A 16,618-nucleotide genomic window follows, 5' to 3' on the forward strand; every position below is an offset into this window, starting at 1 on the left:
AAAAGATAGAATATGTCCTATCTTTTGCGGAAGGTGTCTACGGCACGGGAAGATGTCCTTTCACAATATAAGTGAATGGGTCCGTAAAGGCAGTCGATTTTTACGGTTGTGTGCATGGGGCCTAATATATAGCGATACAGATACAGATACAGTGATGGATGTTCAGTTTTTCTTTTACTGAAGTTCGTTCACTAAATTTTACATAGCGTAGCTTTATAGTTTTATTTTAAATTGACTGTAGTATGATTTTTATACTTCAGTTTTTTTAGCACTAATACATAGCATTACAGATTTAGGCTGAATTCAGACGACCGTAGTATACGTCTGTGTGACGGCCGTTAAAACATCGGCCATCACACGGATGCATGTATTTCAATGGGGCCGTCCACACAGCCGTTGTTTCAACGGACTGTGTGAAGGGTCCGTTGAATAATAGAACATGTCCTATTTTCTTCTTTTTTACGGATCCCTAGATAGACTCAAGTCTGTGGGGATCCGTGAAAACGGGACTAGCACGGGTGCAACCAGTACATGAAAAACTGCAGTTTTTCACGTCCGAGTTTGAACTTGTTCGTGTGAATCGAGCCTTAGCGTCAGTTCGTGACAGACGTTCAGTTTTCTTTTTACTGAAGTTCGTTCACTAAATTTTACATAGCAAAGCATTATAGTTTTAGTCTAAATCTACTGTAGTATAATTCTTATACTAGTTTTTTTTAAGCACATATATAGCGTTACAGATTTAGCGTCAGTTCGTGACGAACGTTCAGGTTTTTTTTTTTTTACTGAAGTCCGTTCACTAAATTTTACATAGCGTAGCTTTATAGCTTTAGTTTAAATTGACTATAGTAGAATTTTTATACTACAGTTTTCTAGCACTAATATATAGCAGATTCAGCGTCACCGAATTTTAGTTAGAAAAAAGGAGATTTTTGAAGCAGCACTAGTCCCGAGTATGGTGCGGTGCACGCTGTCAAGCCAGGCAAACCAACTCCAGCACGATGTATATCCAAAGAAGTAGTAGGACAACAGCACACGTCTTCAAATCATCAAAGTGGTTTTATTGTCAAGACATCCACAAACGACAAGCAACGTTTCGACCCATAGTGAGTGAAGGGTCTTTGTCAAGCCTTGACAAAGACCCTTCACTCACTATGGGTCGAAACGTTGCTTGTCGTTTGTGGATGTCTTGACAATAAAACCACTTTGATGATTTGAAGACGTGTGCTGTTGTCCTACTACTTCTTTGGATATACACCAAATTTTAGTTAGTCTCAGGTAGTCAGGAAATTCTTTACAGTTTTATATTGCCGTAATTTATTTTTTTTACTAAAGTTTGTTCAGTAATTCTTTTATACAAAAATTTTTTTCTAAACATTTCATTTTCCTTCTCTTCCTTTTAAAAAATAAAATAAATAAAAAATAATAATTCTTCAGCAATTTTGAAATACACATGTAAAAGCACAACACACACAACCCCCTGTGTATAATTAAGTTCAGTATTACACGTGTTTAAGCACTACACACCCCCCTAATAAAAATGTCCCAATCATCCCAAAGGGTCTATTCAGCAGAGCAGGCATAAGCCCTCCTGGCCTCTGCAACTGATTCGGTCAGTGAGGGAGAAGAGGAATTTGCCGCATACATATTGTCCTCATCCGGGGGTGAGGAACCCCCACAAAGGCGACCCAGGACATTGGCTGAGGTAACACCCCTAGAGAATTAGGAGACTCAGATCCCCGATTTCATAGGCAGCTCAGGAACTCATTTTGAGTATGAAGGCCTCACAGAAATAGATTTTTTTAAGTGAGGATTTTGTGAATTTAATGGTGGCCCAGACCAATTTATACGCCCAGCAATTTATTGCCCAGAACCCCAGGTCATCATATGATAGACCCTTCAAGTGGACCCCTGTAGATGCAGCGGAGATCCTCAAATTTTCAGGCCTTGTGCTGCATATGGGATAGTAAAGAAGCCACAGATCAGGCTTTGTACAGCACCTCAATTTATTGCATGGCCATGACCCGGTCACGCTTTGAAGCTATTCTTGCATTATAATGATAATGCACAGTGCCCGCCCCGTGATGACCCCACATATGACCACTTAGGCCAGTCATTAATTATTCTTGCACAAAATTTCAACAAGCGTTCACTCCGAAAAAGAACATTGCAATAGACGAGTACTTGTTCATTTTAAGGGGAGGGTAAAATGCCACCAATACCTGCCCAGTAAGAGGACAAGGTATGGAATTAAAATGTACAAGCTGTGCGAGAGTAGCTCCTGGTGCACCTACGGGTTTTGGGTGTATGAAGGGAAGGACTCCAGGATTGAACCCGAAGGCCGGATTCACACGAGCGTGTGCGTTTTGCGCGCGCAAAAGGTACATAGCTCGGTGTGTCAGCAGCATATGATGCACGGCTGCGTGATTTTCGCGCAGCCGCCATCATTATGAAACTCTGTATGTTTGTAAACAGAAAAGCATGTGGTGCTTTTGTTTTCATTCATAGTTTTTACTGCTGTTGCGCGAATCACGCGCGTCACACGGAAGTGCATCCGTGTGCTGCGCGTGATTTTCATGCACCCATAGACTTCAATGGGTGCGTGATGCGCGAAAAATGCACAAATATAGGACATGTCGTGAGTTTTGCGCAGCGGAAACACGCTGTGTGAAAATCACGGACTGTCTGAACGGCCCTATTGACTAACATAGGTCCGTGCGAGGCGCGCGAAAATCACGCGCGTTGCACGGACGTATTATACGTTCGTCTGAATAAGCCCTAAGGGTGAGTTCACACAGAGTTTTTTGCAGGCAGAAAATTCTGCCTCAAAATTCCGTCGAGTGCCACGGGCAAAAACGCAGCGAAATACGCTTTATCTGCCTCCCATTGATGTCAATGGGAGGTCAGAGGCGTAAACGCCCGAAGATAGGGCACGTCGCTTTTCACCGCGATCGTTTTTTACCGCTTGCGGTTAAAAAAAAACGTGTCCGCCTCCTATTGAAATCAATGGGTGGCATTTTCGGCAGTTTTTTGGCGCGTTTTCCGATGCGTTTTCCGTGTAAAAAACTCTGTGTGAACTGGGCCTTAGAATGCTGCCTAATTCAAATAAATTTAGCAAAAAAACCTGTGGGGTCAAAATGCTAACTATCCCCCTAGATAAGTTCCTTGAGGGGAAAAGTTTCCTAAATGGGGTCACTTTTGGGGTATTTCCACTGTTTTGGTCCCTCAGGGGCTTTGCAAATACGACATGGCACCCGAACACCAATCCAGCAGAATCTGAATGCCATATAGCACCCCCTCCCTTCTAAGCCCTACCATGTGTCCAATTTGCAGTTTATAACCCCATATGGTGTATTGGCATGCTCAGGAGAATTTGCTTTACAAATGTTGAGATGCCTTTTCTCCTTTAATTTTTGTGGAAATGAAAAAAATGCTAAATCTACATTTTATTTGGAAAAAAAGACTTTCATTTTCACAGCCTACTTCCAATAATTTCTGCAAAAAAAAAAACTGTGGTGTCAAAATGCTAACAATACTGTTAGATAAGTTGGGATGTTTCCAATGTTTTGGTCCCTTGTGGGCTTTGCAAATGCGACATGGCCTCCGCAAACCATTCCTGCTAAATTTGAACTGCAAAAGCCAAATTGCACTCCTTCCCTTCTGAGCCCTGCCGTGTGTCTAAACAGCAGTTTATAACTACATACGGGGTATTTCCGTACTCGGGAGATCTTGCTTTACAAATGCTGGGGTGCTTTTACTCCTTTAGACATTGTGGAAATGACTTTTTTAGCTAAACCTAAATTTTATTGGAAAAAATTTAGATTTTCATTTTCATGGCCTACTTCCAATAAATTCAGCAAAAAAACAGGTGGGGTCAAAATGCTCATTATGCCACTCAATAAATTCCTTGAGGGGTGTAGTTTAGGGGGGGGGGTTCCACTGTTTTGGCACCACAAGACCTCTTTAAACCTGACATGGTGCCTAAAATATATTCTAATAAAAAGGAGGCCCCAAAATCTATTAGGTACTCCTTCGCTTCTGAGGCCTGTGCTTCAGTCAGTTAGCCCATAGGGCCACATCTGATATTTCTAAAAATTTAGGAATCAGGGCAATAAATATGGAGCTGTGTTTCTCCAGTAAAACCTTTTTGGATTAATATGGATTTTCTGACTTCCGGTTCCGGCCCCGGCATGTAGAGATGCACGCCTGAGAGCGCTCCTGCCTCCGTTCCACATATCTCCCTGTCAGACCGTACTTACGTCCTCTGGGGAAGCACAAATCATCCAGCCATCTTCCGGGCGCAGTACCCGTTCGACCGGTGAGTGCATGGACAGATTTGTCTCAGTAATGGGGAAATCCAAGACGCAAAGCAAATCAGGCCGCGTGGCTGAACAACTGCCCAATATGGCGGACGGGCCTGTCCCGCCTAGTGTCTTGCCTGAACATTCGGAGCTCAGCTCCTCACAAGTACGGGGCATGGGCGACACATCTTGTGTCATTGATTACAAGCAATTGGCGTTACAGGTGGCACAGTTAATTACCCCAGATTTGCAGGAATCTTTGTCTAAAACGATAGAAACCTCATTATCACATCTGCATACCTCGGTGACACAGCATGAGGAACGTCTTGATAAGCTGGAAACGGCGATTCAAGATGTGGATTCTGGACTTGAGGAGGTACAACAACTGGTACGAGATGCACGGTTGGAGAACAAGAAGCTGTGGGAGCGGGTAGAAGATCTAGAGAACCGCTCTCGGCGGAATAATCTGCGCATTGTCGGCTTACCGGAATCGGTACCAGCTAAAGATCTGAGACGTCTATGTGAGCTGGATCTGCCGGCAGCTTTGGGCATTCACCATCCATGCAGGGTGGAAAGAGCACATAGAATTGGAGCTGATCTGCGAGCGGCAAAGCCAGATAATCGTAGCGAGGTGAATACAATGAGAGATCGCCCGAGACAAGTAATTGTAAAGTACCTAGATTACTCTGACAAGATGTCTGTGCTCAAATCCTACAAGAACAGAAAAGATGGATTAGATTACAAAGGCCATCGTATCCTCATCTTTGGAGACTTCTCGGCGGAAGTTACGAAGAAAAGGCAAACATTCTCTCAAATTTGCTCAGATTTATACAAACGCCAGATGAAATTCGCTTTACTGTACCCTGCGGTTTTAAAAGTTTTTCATTCGGATGGGTCATTTGATTCGTTTCAATCTCCGGAAGAGGCCATTGCAAGCTTGAAGCCCTCTACTTCAAAGGATGTACCCCATCGCTCTGCTCAGGGATCTCGGAAGCAGAGTGTAGAAGACAGTCGGGACATTACTACAATTCCGCCATCTTCTCCGAAGCCTCAGCGGGCGGGACGTCTGGTTGCAGCTGATACCTGACAAGATTTTGATGGCTAATACGGTCGGGCAGAGCTGATGATTACCGATGATTGCCTGTTTTGAGTCAGCTTTTATATTACCTGCCAGATCAAAAGAGAAGGGTCTGGATGACGGTTTTTCATTTCTTCTGAGTCTTGCCGATATGGAAGATGTGGTATGGACATACTAACTGTTTTATGTTGTTCTTTATTAAGCAACCCCAGTTGCTTTTACTTAGGAAGGGGGGAATGGAAGGCTACTGAATGTAATTGCACTATGATACATAACCTAGTTGCTTTTTTGGTAATGTATTTCTGTGTGTCGGAAATAAGTGAAGTCTTAATGCACCAATGGGTGGGTGATAAGGTATTAATCCACACCTCCAGTGCGGGAATTGTATTATTGTTTTTAGTTAAACGGTTGAACAGGCAGTTTATGTTGTGAGAATCCATGCTCAGGGACATCTATTTCTGTACCGTATATTTAATAGCTCTTATATGAGAATTATATCTTGGAACGTCAAGGGGCTACGGTCTCCACATAAACGCATGATGGTATTGCGTCATCTGAAGCGTTTGCGTGCAGACATAGCGCTTTTACAAGAAACGCATTTGGCAGAGGCAGATTTCTTTAGGATGAAAAGGTTGTGGGTGGGTCAGGTGTTCGGATCCCCGGCTGTCGATTCGAAGGCGGGAGTTATTGTTCTTATACACCAAAAGTTTTCCTCAACAGTGTCACAGGTGTCTAGAGATTCAGAAGGTCGATGGATAAATGTATTACTTACTGGCTCCACAGAACAAATCAGTCTGTACAATGTCTATGGCCCAAACACGCGTAGCTCATCCTTTTTTCATAATTTAAGCACTACAATTGGAGCGGATGGACATCCCCATAAAATTCTAGGAGGTGACTTAAATGTTGCTTTGCACCCGAGTGAAGATAGGACCAACACAGCTCAGGGGGGGAGAGCCCCCTCTATCACAACTGAAACGATATTAAAAAAATTCCTTGTGGCCACTGATTTGACGGATATCTGGAGACTTCAAAACCCGGATGGTAGGGAATATTCCCACTATTCACATCCACACCAATCCTGGTCTCGCATTGACTATATGTTAGTATCCCCACTTTTATTACACCGAATGCGAGGGTGTGTAATTGAGCAGATGCTTATCTCGGATCATTCCCCTGTAGTATTGGACGTACATGATAACTTCCCCCACGGTACGGATTACTTATGGAGATTTCCGTCAAATCTGGCTGCGGAGGAATCCTTCCAAAGCAAACTTAAAGGATGGTGGCAGGAGTATGAATTGACAAATGGAGTTCATGCAGATAACACCCAGCTTTACTGGGATACAGCGAAGGTAGTTATGCGGGGTCACATCATGGCATATGTCGCTAATTTTAAGAAAGTAACTAAACAAAAAATTGAGACTTACAGTACTACTCTCAGGACATCTTACACTCTTTTCCAGAATTCGCCTTCTCTAGTTAATAGAGAAGCCTGGAAAAAAGCCAAAAGCGATTACGAGCTATGGTTAGATAAGGGTGAGAAACTGAAGCGCTCGGCCTTAGAGGCGAAATTGTTTCGTTTTGGCAACAAGGCAGGCAGTCTTCTGGCTAGGCTCTCAAAAGGTCCATGGTCACACTCTGTTATCGCTAGGTTAAAGGATCAATTGGGGCAGATACAGAATCACCCCAAACAGATCAATTCCATTTTGAGGGATTTCTATGCCACTTTATACGCTAGTCGCCAGAGTATACCGGGGGTGACTCCTCTTTCTTTAGATTCCCTAAATTTGCCGGTTCTTACTGAGGAAGAGAAGGTCTTGTTAGATTCCCCAATTACGGAGGATGAGCTCAAATCTGCGATCAATTCCCTGAAACTTAATAAAGCGCCAGGCCCCGATGGGTATACAGGGGAATATTTCAAAGCTCTGAGGGATCAAATGGCTCCATGTTTGCTTCAACTATATAATGGCTACCTGTCTGGGCAGCCGATTCCACCAGCCTCTAATGTCGCATATATAAAGGTATTTCCGAAACAGGATAAGGATCCTGCTTTAGCATCATCATACCGACCAATCTCGTTAATTAATTTGGACCTTAAGTTGATGTCTAAAATAATGGCAGATAGGCTAGCCTTTATTCTCCCTAGACTAATTTCCCCTAGCCAGGTGGGCTTCGTCAAGGGCCGCTCAGCAGTGTCAAACATACGGAAAATTCTGAGTGTTCTAGACGACGTAAATCTTAATACTTCTGCTCATCCATCTCCGGCAATCCTTACCGTGGATGCCGAAAAAGCTTTTGATATGGTGGACTGGGGATGGTTGGGCAGGACTCTAGATTCCATGCATATAGTGGGCCCTTTCCGTAAATACTTGTCTGCACTTTACACAGAGCCGTCAGCACGGGTATACACTCCTGGTTTCCTGTCATCCCCTATTCCTTTATTTAAGGGCACTAGACAAGGTTGCCCGCTTTCCCCTCTTCTTTTTAACATTGCCCTTGAACCTTTTATTAGGGCATTGGAGGCTGATGTGGACATTCATGGTATAGCGGTAGGTTCGGCAGTAGTTAAGGCGTCATATTTTGCAGATGATGTATTGGTCTTTTTATCAGATCCGCTTAGGGACCTTCCTAGGGTTTTTGATCTGCTGAGGGCTTTTGAGGCCTCTTCAGGGTTTAAGGTGAATGTGGAGAAATGTGAACTCTTAGATTTGTCCCGTACACGAACCTCAAGTAACTGGTCCACTCTAAACATCCCTGTGACCATAGCCAAAAGTTCAATTAAATATCTGGGAATCCATATAGGACGTACCCCTGATTCTATATATACTCTCAACTACCCCCCCTGTTGTCTAAATTGGTTAATGAATTAACGAGGTGGCGCAGCTTGCCATTATCTTTTATGGGAAAATGTCATTTACTTAAGATGATAAGCTTTCCCAGATTGCTGTACCCGATGCAGACTATACCCCTTCTTCTTAGACACACAGATATTTTGAAACTTAATGCAGCCTTTACTTCCTTTATATGGTCCCAAAAACGACCAAGGATAGCGCTGAGGAAGCTTATGCTACCCAAAGACCAGGGAGGCCTCAATTTCCCAGACCTTCGTAGGTACAATTTAGCATGCCTTGCTCGGCACGGGATAGATTGGTTGCAGCAATCTAACTTTTATTCCAATTATTCCCTAGAGGCAGGAGTGGTGTACCCGCTGCAGCTGTCATCGTTACTGCATACTGCTTTTGGTATACTTCCTGACAATGTGAGATACCGTATATTATTAAGAGATACAATAATGGCATGGAAGTCACTTAGGTCTTCATTTGGGCTTCCTCAGCGTATATCCCCACACATGAATCTATGGGGACACCCGGGCTTTTCGCAGGGGAGAGAAAACTCTAATTTTAGACATTGGCGGGCTTTGGGCATCACAACACTCAGGCACATTCTGCACCCTTCTGAAAACCGTGTAAGGAGCTTTCAGGAAATGGTAGATACTTTTAATGTCCCTTCACATCATCATTTAGCTTACTGTCAGCTACACTCGTTTATACGCTCCTTGAGTCGAGGTGTGACACAGGTGTGGTTGGAAAACCCCATTGATTCTATGATTGAATCTCCTCCAGCTAAAACCTCCTTATCACATCTGTATAAAACACTTCGGGACCAACAGGGGAGGTCTACGGCAGCATTGCTGTTTAAAGCATGGAGCAAAGAGTTCCTGGTCTCAGAACTGTCTCAACAAATCTTGGAAGGGTGGTTAAAAGTGAGGAAAGCGGTAGTAAATGAGCAATGGCGTGAAACACATTTTAAATTTATACATCTCGCTATCTATGGTTTCAATATTCCCCCACATCCAAATGCGCCAGATAGATTGGAGGCTTGCCCAAGATGTGCCACTCCCAAAACTGATCTTTTACATGGATTATGGAAGTGCCGCAAACTGGTTCCGTACTGGACCGAGATAGTGCAATTTATAAAGGATACTTGGGAAATCTCACTAACCCTGGACCCACTGTCTCTGCTGTTTCATGTCTTTCCTGATCTCCCTAGGGCACCACAAGCACTTCATGTATTCTTGCTGATCGCTAAAAGATGCTTATTGGCACAATGGCTTACACCCCTTATACCTCCACTTACAGATCTAATGTACCAGATGAAGAAGGGTATACATATGGATAAGTTAGATATAGAGCGTACACCGGAAGCTAAGGCTTCCAAATTTTTCCAGAAATGGAAGACCTTTATCTGCAAGCATTATCAACAAAGCGAGATTGTGGAATTGATGGCACCATTTCATTACACGTCCTGGTATTTGACAAGAGCGGTTGCAGGGACGCTAGGTAATTTAGGGCCTCAGTGAAGGTCTAGCGCAAGGAGGGGGGATGCACAAAGCTTGATCATGAAGATACATATGATTATTAGATCTGATGTCCAAATGTTGTATATTGGTTTCTATTAAAGATTAATTGAAAACTGATGGGCCCCTGAGCTATGGTGGGGGGGGGGGGGGTATGTTTGATTGTTTAAGTTACCTTGGTCTAATGTTATATGTAACAACAAGTACCTCAATGTACATCGGTGATACTGTGAATGTAGCAGAATATGGTATTATCTGTTGTATCTTATGCAATATGTTGCTATTATTGTACATTTCCTTTTCTCAGGGATCAATTTTGATATAGAATATCTGATTTCTCATTGTTTTTCTGTTTTTTTTTGTAATGCTATAAAACCCAATAAAATTTGTTTACAAAAAAAAATATGGATTTTCTGCAAAAAAATTAAATAATGTAATTTATAAAATTTCACCTCCACTTCGCTTTAATTCCTGTGAAGCACCTAAAGGGTTTCTAAATGTTGTTTTGAATATTTTGAACCCTGAAATTGGGTGATTTATGGGGGTTTCTAATATATAGGGCCCTCAAAGCCACTTCAAAACTGAACTGGTCCCTAAAAAAATTGAATTAGGACATTTTCTTGAAAATGTGAGAAATTGTTGCTAAAGTTATAAGCCGTGCAAGATCCTAGAAAAATAATAGGATGTTCAAAAAATGATGCAAACAAAGTAGACATATGGGAAATGTTAACTAGTAACTATTTTGTGTGGTATTACTATCTGTCTTACAAGCAGATACATTTAAATTTAGAGAAATGCAAATTTTTTAAAATTTTATGTACATTTTGGTGTTTTTCACAAATAAACACTAAATGTATTGACCAAATTTTACCACTAACTTAAAGTACAATGTGTCATGAGAAAACAATCTCAGAATCACTTGAACAAATAAAAGCATTATACAGTTATTGTTGTCTTTTCTGAGTAAAATATCATTGCCGACATTGACTACAGACCTGAAGGAATGGTTAAGTGGGGACATAAGCGAGGAGGAAATCAGGGCAACTATAAAGGGTCTGCACAATGGAAAGTCTACAGGTCCGGAAGGATATGCTGGAGAATTTTATTACGTTTTGGTGGAGCAGATTACCCCAACTTTGCATCCCTGAGGCATCAAGGTGGTACACATTAAAGAACTCCCAAAACCGGGCAATGACTTGTTGGAACCAGGTTCCTATAGGCCCATTTCTTTAATAGATCAGGAAACGGATTTCTAAAATATCGGCAGACCGCTTCTAATTGGCTCCTCACAGGTGGGCTTTATTTATCATCGCTCGGTGACCAAAAATATCTGCAAGGTAATCACAGTATTAGACCGGACTAATTCCCAGACAGGTGCACATCCTGTCTTGATAGCATGAGACGCGGAGATGCGTTTGACAACATAAAGTGGGCCTTGCTGGGAATGGTATTGGATAAGTTAGAGATAACCAAAAATTTTAGGATGTTTCTTTCGGGACCAAACAATAATTCTAGGGCATGTATACACACACAGGCCTTCCATTAAGCCCCCTTTGCACTGCACATGGGCAAACACCAGGGATGCCCCTTATCACCCCTATTATAGATTTGGCTTTGGCTAGATATTTAGAGGACTCGACATGAGGGGGAAATCTTGTAACTTGGCAGCTCGTGTCAGAGGCCCTTTTGGACCAATTTGAATAAGCAATTATACCCCGCCACTTCCAATATTACTTAACTACATATTAAGGTAGGCAAAACATGCATAGGGCTACATAAATTTATGTTGAGTAAATTGGATGGGGGTCTCAACTTCCCCAATATTAGAAGCTACAGTATTTCCTGACTCTTTAGGCATGTAGTTGACTGGGTGAATGCCTCTTCTTTTTATTCTATTTTGTTTTTGAAGAAGGAACTGGCTTCACCCTGGAACCTATGTCCCTTGCTTCATACTAGTTATACAGTATTTTTTTTACTCCTTTCAAAACATATTGCCGTTTGGGAAAACCCTGAATATCGCCCGGGAAATGTGAGACTACGTTTCTGCTGGCAGTTAACCCCTCCACAATTTTTAAAAAGTTGGGTACACTGCTCAATACATCTGAGATTCACCAGAGATTCTGGAGGGGTGGGAACAAATATTAAATCATGTCCCTAGTGAGCGATGAAGGGAGACACACTTTTAGCCGTTACCACATGCATATATGACATGGTGTGGGAATGTCCAAATATCAAGGTTTTTTGGAATAAGGTGATATCTATGTGGGCTCACTATGGACCTTCTTAATAGTGATTGATTGATCCATTGATCAGACTCGGTGGGTTCCCCCATTGTTACATGTGGTGCTTTTGGTGTATTTTTAATAATTGGTTGTCACCAGACATACCAGAGATTTCAGAGCTCTTAGCCCAGTTGCACAAACTCAAAGATTTGGAGAGGATTGATGCCGAGAGGTAAAAAAAAAAAGAACCCATGCAAAAAAAATTTTTTACCAAGTGGATACCATTTATTGTTAAACCTTGGTGGAGGAGATAGAAAATTTGCTAAATCAGTACACCCAGTGGTATCTCAAGGAGAAATTGAGAGGAAGCTCTCAGTACAGTTTATCCATACCCAGCATTCTACGAACTCATAGCCACTGATTGTCTCAGATCCCTCAAGCTGGGCAGGAAATTACCTAATGAACGAAGGGGGGGGGGGGGGGTCTGACCCTAACATGGTCAAACAGGGGTGGCTTCACAGGTTGATGTTTTTTTCGGTTTTATGTTATTCAGTAAAATATAGGTGGCTTACGCATTATGTTGTTGATTTCAAGTCTCATGAAGGATATGGAATATAGAGATGTATTAATATGTTGATGTCGCGAATATGTATCACTATCACTTAGATTTATATGTAATTGATAATGTATGTGATGTTGACTTGTACAGCTTTTTGAAAATTTTTAATCTAATGTATATTAAAAAAAATAAACAATTTTTCTTATTCTGCAGCAGTAAGTGATGACAGATGGAGGATGGCCGCATGCGACTATGGAAAACTAAACTACAATTTACTGATGATACCACAAATCCATGTGACTTACAACTTCATTTAATATAGTAGAACGCTAAATGAAAATAAATGAATATTATACCCATAAAGAACGTGGGTAGATATGGAAATGACCACATAGTTGTTGATAGTGGGAAAGTCCCTAAAGAGATAACCAACGTTGCAGACAAGCAGCAGTGAAGTTAAGTATGACAAGACGTGAATAATCCCAGGACTCACATTCTAATATTTAATCTCTATATTTGGTCCAATCGGCCAATTTGTTCACAATACAACATCGGAATCTTATTAAAGCCATTCTTCCCCATCAATGTCTTCGTGTATTATGGCAATAGATCTTCAGTCCTTTAGGAATTCGGCTTCTAATTTGTAATTCTTCAGTTTATTCAGTTCAGCTTCAGTGCAAGTAACATTTCCCTTTATTCCATACACTCAAGTTGGTAGTTGCATAGTTTTGAGTGTACACAATAACTTGTCTAAAGCTTTTGGACAAGGAAGACTTAGGATTTGGGCAGACATATTGGTTCTAGCAATTTTAATACATTGAATACAATGGATATGCCATAAAAGTCTGATCAGGAGATCACAACACTAGAACCGGTCTGTGCTAGTCCTATTCAGGGGGCACTTCGTGGCCATCTTTTTTTAATTAAGGGGGCACAGTGGGTATTTTTATTATTCAGGGGGCACGGTGTGTGGAATTTTTTTTTATAAAGGGGGCACAATTTCAGCAATGAATTAATCAAATAATAATACACCTGACTGAAAACTTAATGGCGGCGATGAGGAAGACAAAAACCTGCTAAAAAAAAAAGTTATTTTTCCTCATGTAGAGTTACTATTTTTCTTCTCTCTCTGGCTGATTTATTTCTGTCATCAAACCACCATTCCAAAATGGCTACCCATATTGCTCAAATTGAGCCGTTTGTGTTGTGGATAACTTTCTGCTGTATATCGAACAACCAGAACAATATTTTATAGCTAATCATATTGGTTATGAGAAGAGGGTGTCAGTGTTACTGAGTCCCATGGGGGTAGGGGATGCTTATGCCCCTATGAAACCTGGTGAATGCAGCTTTGCAGATCTTGTTAAAATCAAGCGGGAGCACCTGGCACATAAGGGTATGTTCACACGCAGTGTTTTCAGACGTAATTCGGGCGTTTTATGCCTCGAATTACGCCTGAAAAAGGCCCCTAATACGCCTACAAACATCTGCCCATTGCTTTCCATGGGAATTACGATGTTCCGTTCCCACGAGCCTTTATTTTATGCGTCGCTGTCAAAATACGGCTCGTAAAATCACGGCTCGTCAAAAGAAGTGCAGGTCACTTCTTGGAACGTTTTTGAAGGCGTTTTTCATTGACTCCATTGAAAAACGGCTGCAAAAACATCCGTGAAAAACGCGAGTGGCTTAAAAAACGTCTGAAGATCAGGAGCGGTTTTCCCTTGAAAACAGCACCGTATTTTCAGAAGTTTTTGAGTTAGTGTGTGGACATACCCTAAACCATTAGCGATCGCAGAATGTTTCAGATTTTTCAAACGAAAACAAAATGAAGGAGAATGTATTGCAGCCTATGTGGCTGAACTGAAGAGACTTTCTGAACATAGGCCGTTTGGAGGGGGTCTCAGGTATTTATTGAGAGATCGACTAGTGTGAGGCACGGTGAAAAAAATCATACAGAAAAGACTTCTAACAACGCTAGACTTAACATCTGGGAAGGCATTGGAGATAGCGACAACAAGCAGAGACAGCAGAGAGAGAAGCACCTTTTACATCGGCAGATAATCGAGACATCGTTGATCGGCGCTCGTTTGCTCCTGTCACACGGAGCTATGGATGGGGACAAGCGGTCGTTACTGCAATCGCTCGACCTCATACATCATCATCATGTCGCCAGCACATCTCCCTGTTTACACAGGGAGATGTGCTGACGACAACGATAAGATTTAAACTTTCTTAAACCGATAAGACCAACAGATGAACGAGCGTTTGCTCTTTCATCTGCTGATCGCTGCCCTGTTTACACAGGGCACTTATCGGCAACAAGCGTTCTATGAATGCTCGTCTGCCCGATAATCGCCCAGTGTAAAACACCGTTTACAGTCAGGAGAGAAGGTGAGCGTGAATAATCTGAGAGAAAAAAACAGGCATTGTGGAGGGAGGTTTCACAGACCTGCCCAATGTAGATTTAAAGGGGCTATATGAAGAAAATACAACAAAGCTGGACATTCAGAGAGTCGGTCAGTCTGAGAAAAGTAAACACCGTCAAAAGTAAAGCGAAAACAGGGTTGAAAAAGTGGCACTCATATTAAGCCCCTTTCACATCAAATTTTTTTCTTCCGTCTGAGGTATAGGTTGGGAGGACATATATATCCGATGGAAGTCTGCAATGTATCCCACTGTATAGGCATGTAGTGGAATATGTCTCCTGAACCTCCTTGGCAGAGCGTTCCCTGTAAGGCTGTGCCCGCGGAAGCTCCTAGCGTCACTGTCCATATATGACAGTGACGTTAGGAGCTTTACAATGCCGAAATCCCCAGCCAGAGCATTGGAGGCACTCTGGCCGGGTACTCCGGCTCTGGGGAATAGCCCGACGTCACTGTCCATATATGGACAGTGAGGTTGCCAGGGCCGGAATCCCTGGGCAAAGCATTACCTGATGCTCTTCTGGGGACGCTGAACCTGCAGAAGTTCACCTGACGTATACATTTAACGTATACCTGTGACGGATCTGTCACCTGTAGTTTTACATGTTAAAAAAGGAAATACTATGCTATTTCATCCCTAAAAAAAAAAAAAGTATACCAGCTTAACGGAGGCCAAAGGGACACTGTTTTGGCCCTCATCAGGTTATTGGAGCCCTATGGACGCGTTGGGTGTGTTCCTCGGGAGCTTTCCAGACGTGCATCACACCGTGACCATACTCCTTCATTGTGTAAAGGCCTAGTGCACACCATGTTTTGGCCTTATGGTGTGCACTAGGCCTTTACACAATAAAAGGAGCATGATCACGATGTGACCGTGTTATAGATCGAGCGAGTCTTAAAATCAATACAGTAAAAGGTAATATAAAACAAGCTCTATGGGTTACCCCCAAGATAAATTATAAAACCATAAAGATGGTACTGGACATTGGTTCTGTGGTGTCGATCATTTCACAAGGTGACTTTACACAGCATTTTGCTAATTTTCAGCTTAAAACAACACATATCCATTGAAAACTTACACCAGTGAAAAAAAAGAGAGTGTATCTACTAGGGTCATAACCGTGAATTATAGCAATGAAGACCATCACAACTTGGAATTATATTTTGTTAATACGAATGGACCAGCCTTGTGGGGTCAAGACTGGCTTAGAAAGGTAAAGCTAGAGATTGGAACTCTAAAAACCCCTTGAAGCCACATCCATTTTTCTTCTTTCCTCCCAGCATTTTTCGTTTATATAGCAGTATGGGGCTTTTTTTTGTGGGACAAGTTATAGTATTTAACGGCACTATTTATTGTATTATATTATGTACTGGGAAACTGAAATCAAATTCTTTGTGGAGTGTAATGCGAAAAAAAAACAAACCCAAAAAAACACAAAATGATTCTCTCTATGAATATCAGGTGAACTAAAGAAATAGCCGAACAACCGGATTCTGATCCTGGTGCACTGCAGAATGTGTCTTGGCTTGGTTACAATCTCACTCCAAATGATCTACACTACCGTTCAAAAGTTTGGGGCCACCCAGACAATTTTGTGTTTTCCATGAAAACTCACACTTATATTTATCAAATGAGTTGCAAAATGACTAGAAAATATAGTCAAGACATTGACAAGGT

General features: G+C 42.0%; 1 protein-coding gene across 1 annotated transcript in view; it reads left to right on the forward strand.

Moving 5' to 3' along the window:
• TARBP2 (TARBP2 subunit of RISC loading complex) overlaps positions 1-13,091 on the forward strand; it is a 72,189-nt gene extending 59,098 nt beyond the window's left edge. Inside the window, exon 10 of the transcript XR_012881338.1 lies at positions 12,731-13,091. The gene's annotated coding sequence lies outside the window, so the exon portion shown is untranslated. The remainder of the gene's footprint in view (positions 1-12,730) is intronic.
• The last annotated feature ends 3,527 nt before the right edge of the window (positions 13,092-16,618 follow it).

The sequence above is a fragment of the Rhinoderma darwinii genome, chromosome 2 (assembly GCF_050947455.1).
Source record: "Rhinoderma darwinii isolate aRhiDar2 chromosome 2, aRhiDar2.hap1, whole genome shotgun sequence".
NCBI lineage: Eukaryota > Metazoa > Chordata > Amphibia > Anura > Rhinodermatidae > Rhinoderma > Rhinoderma darwinii.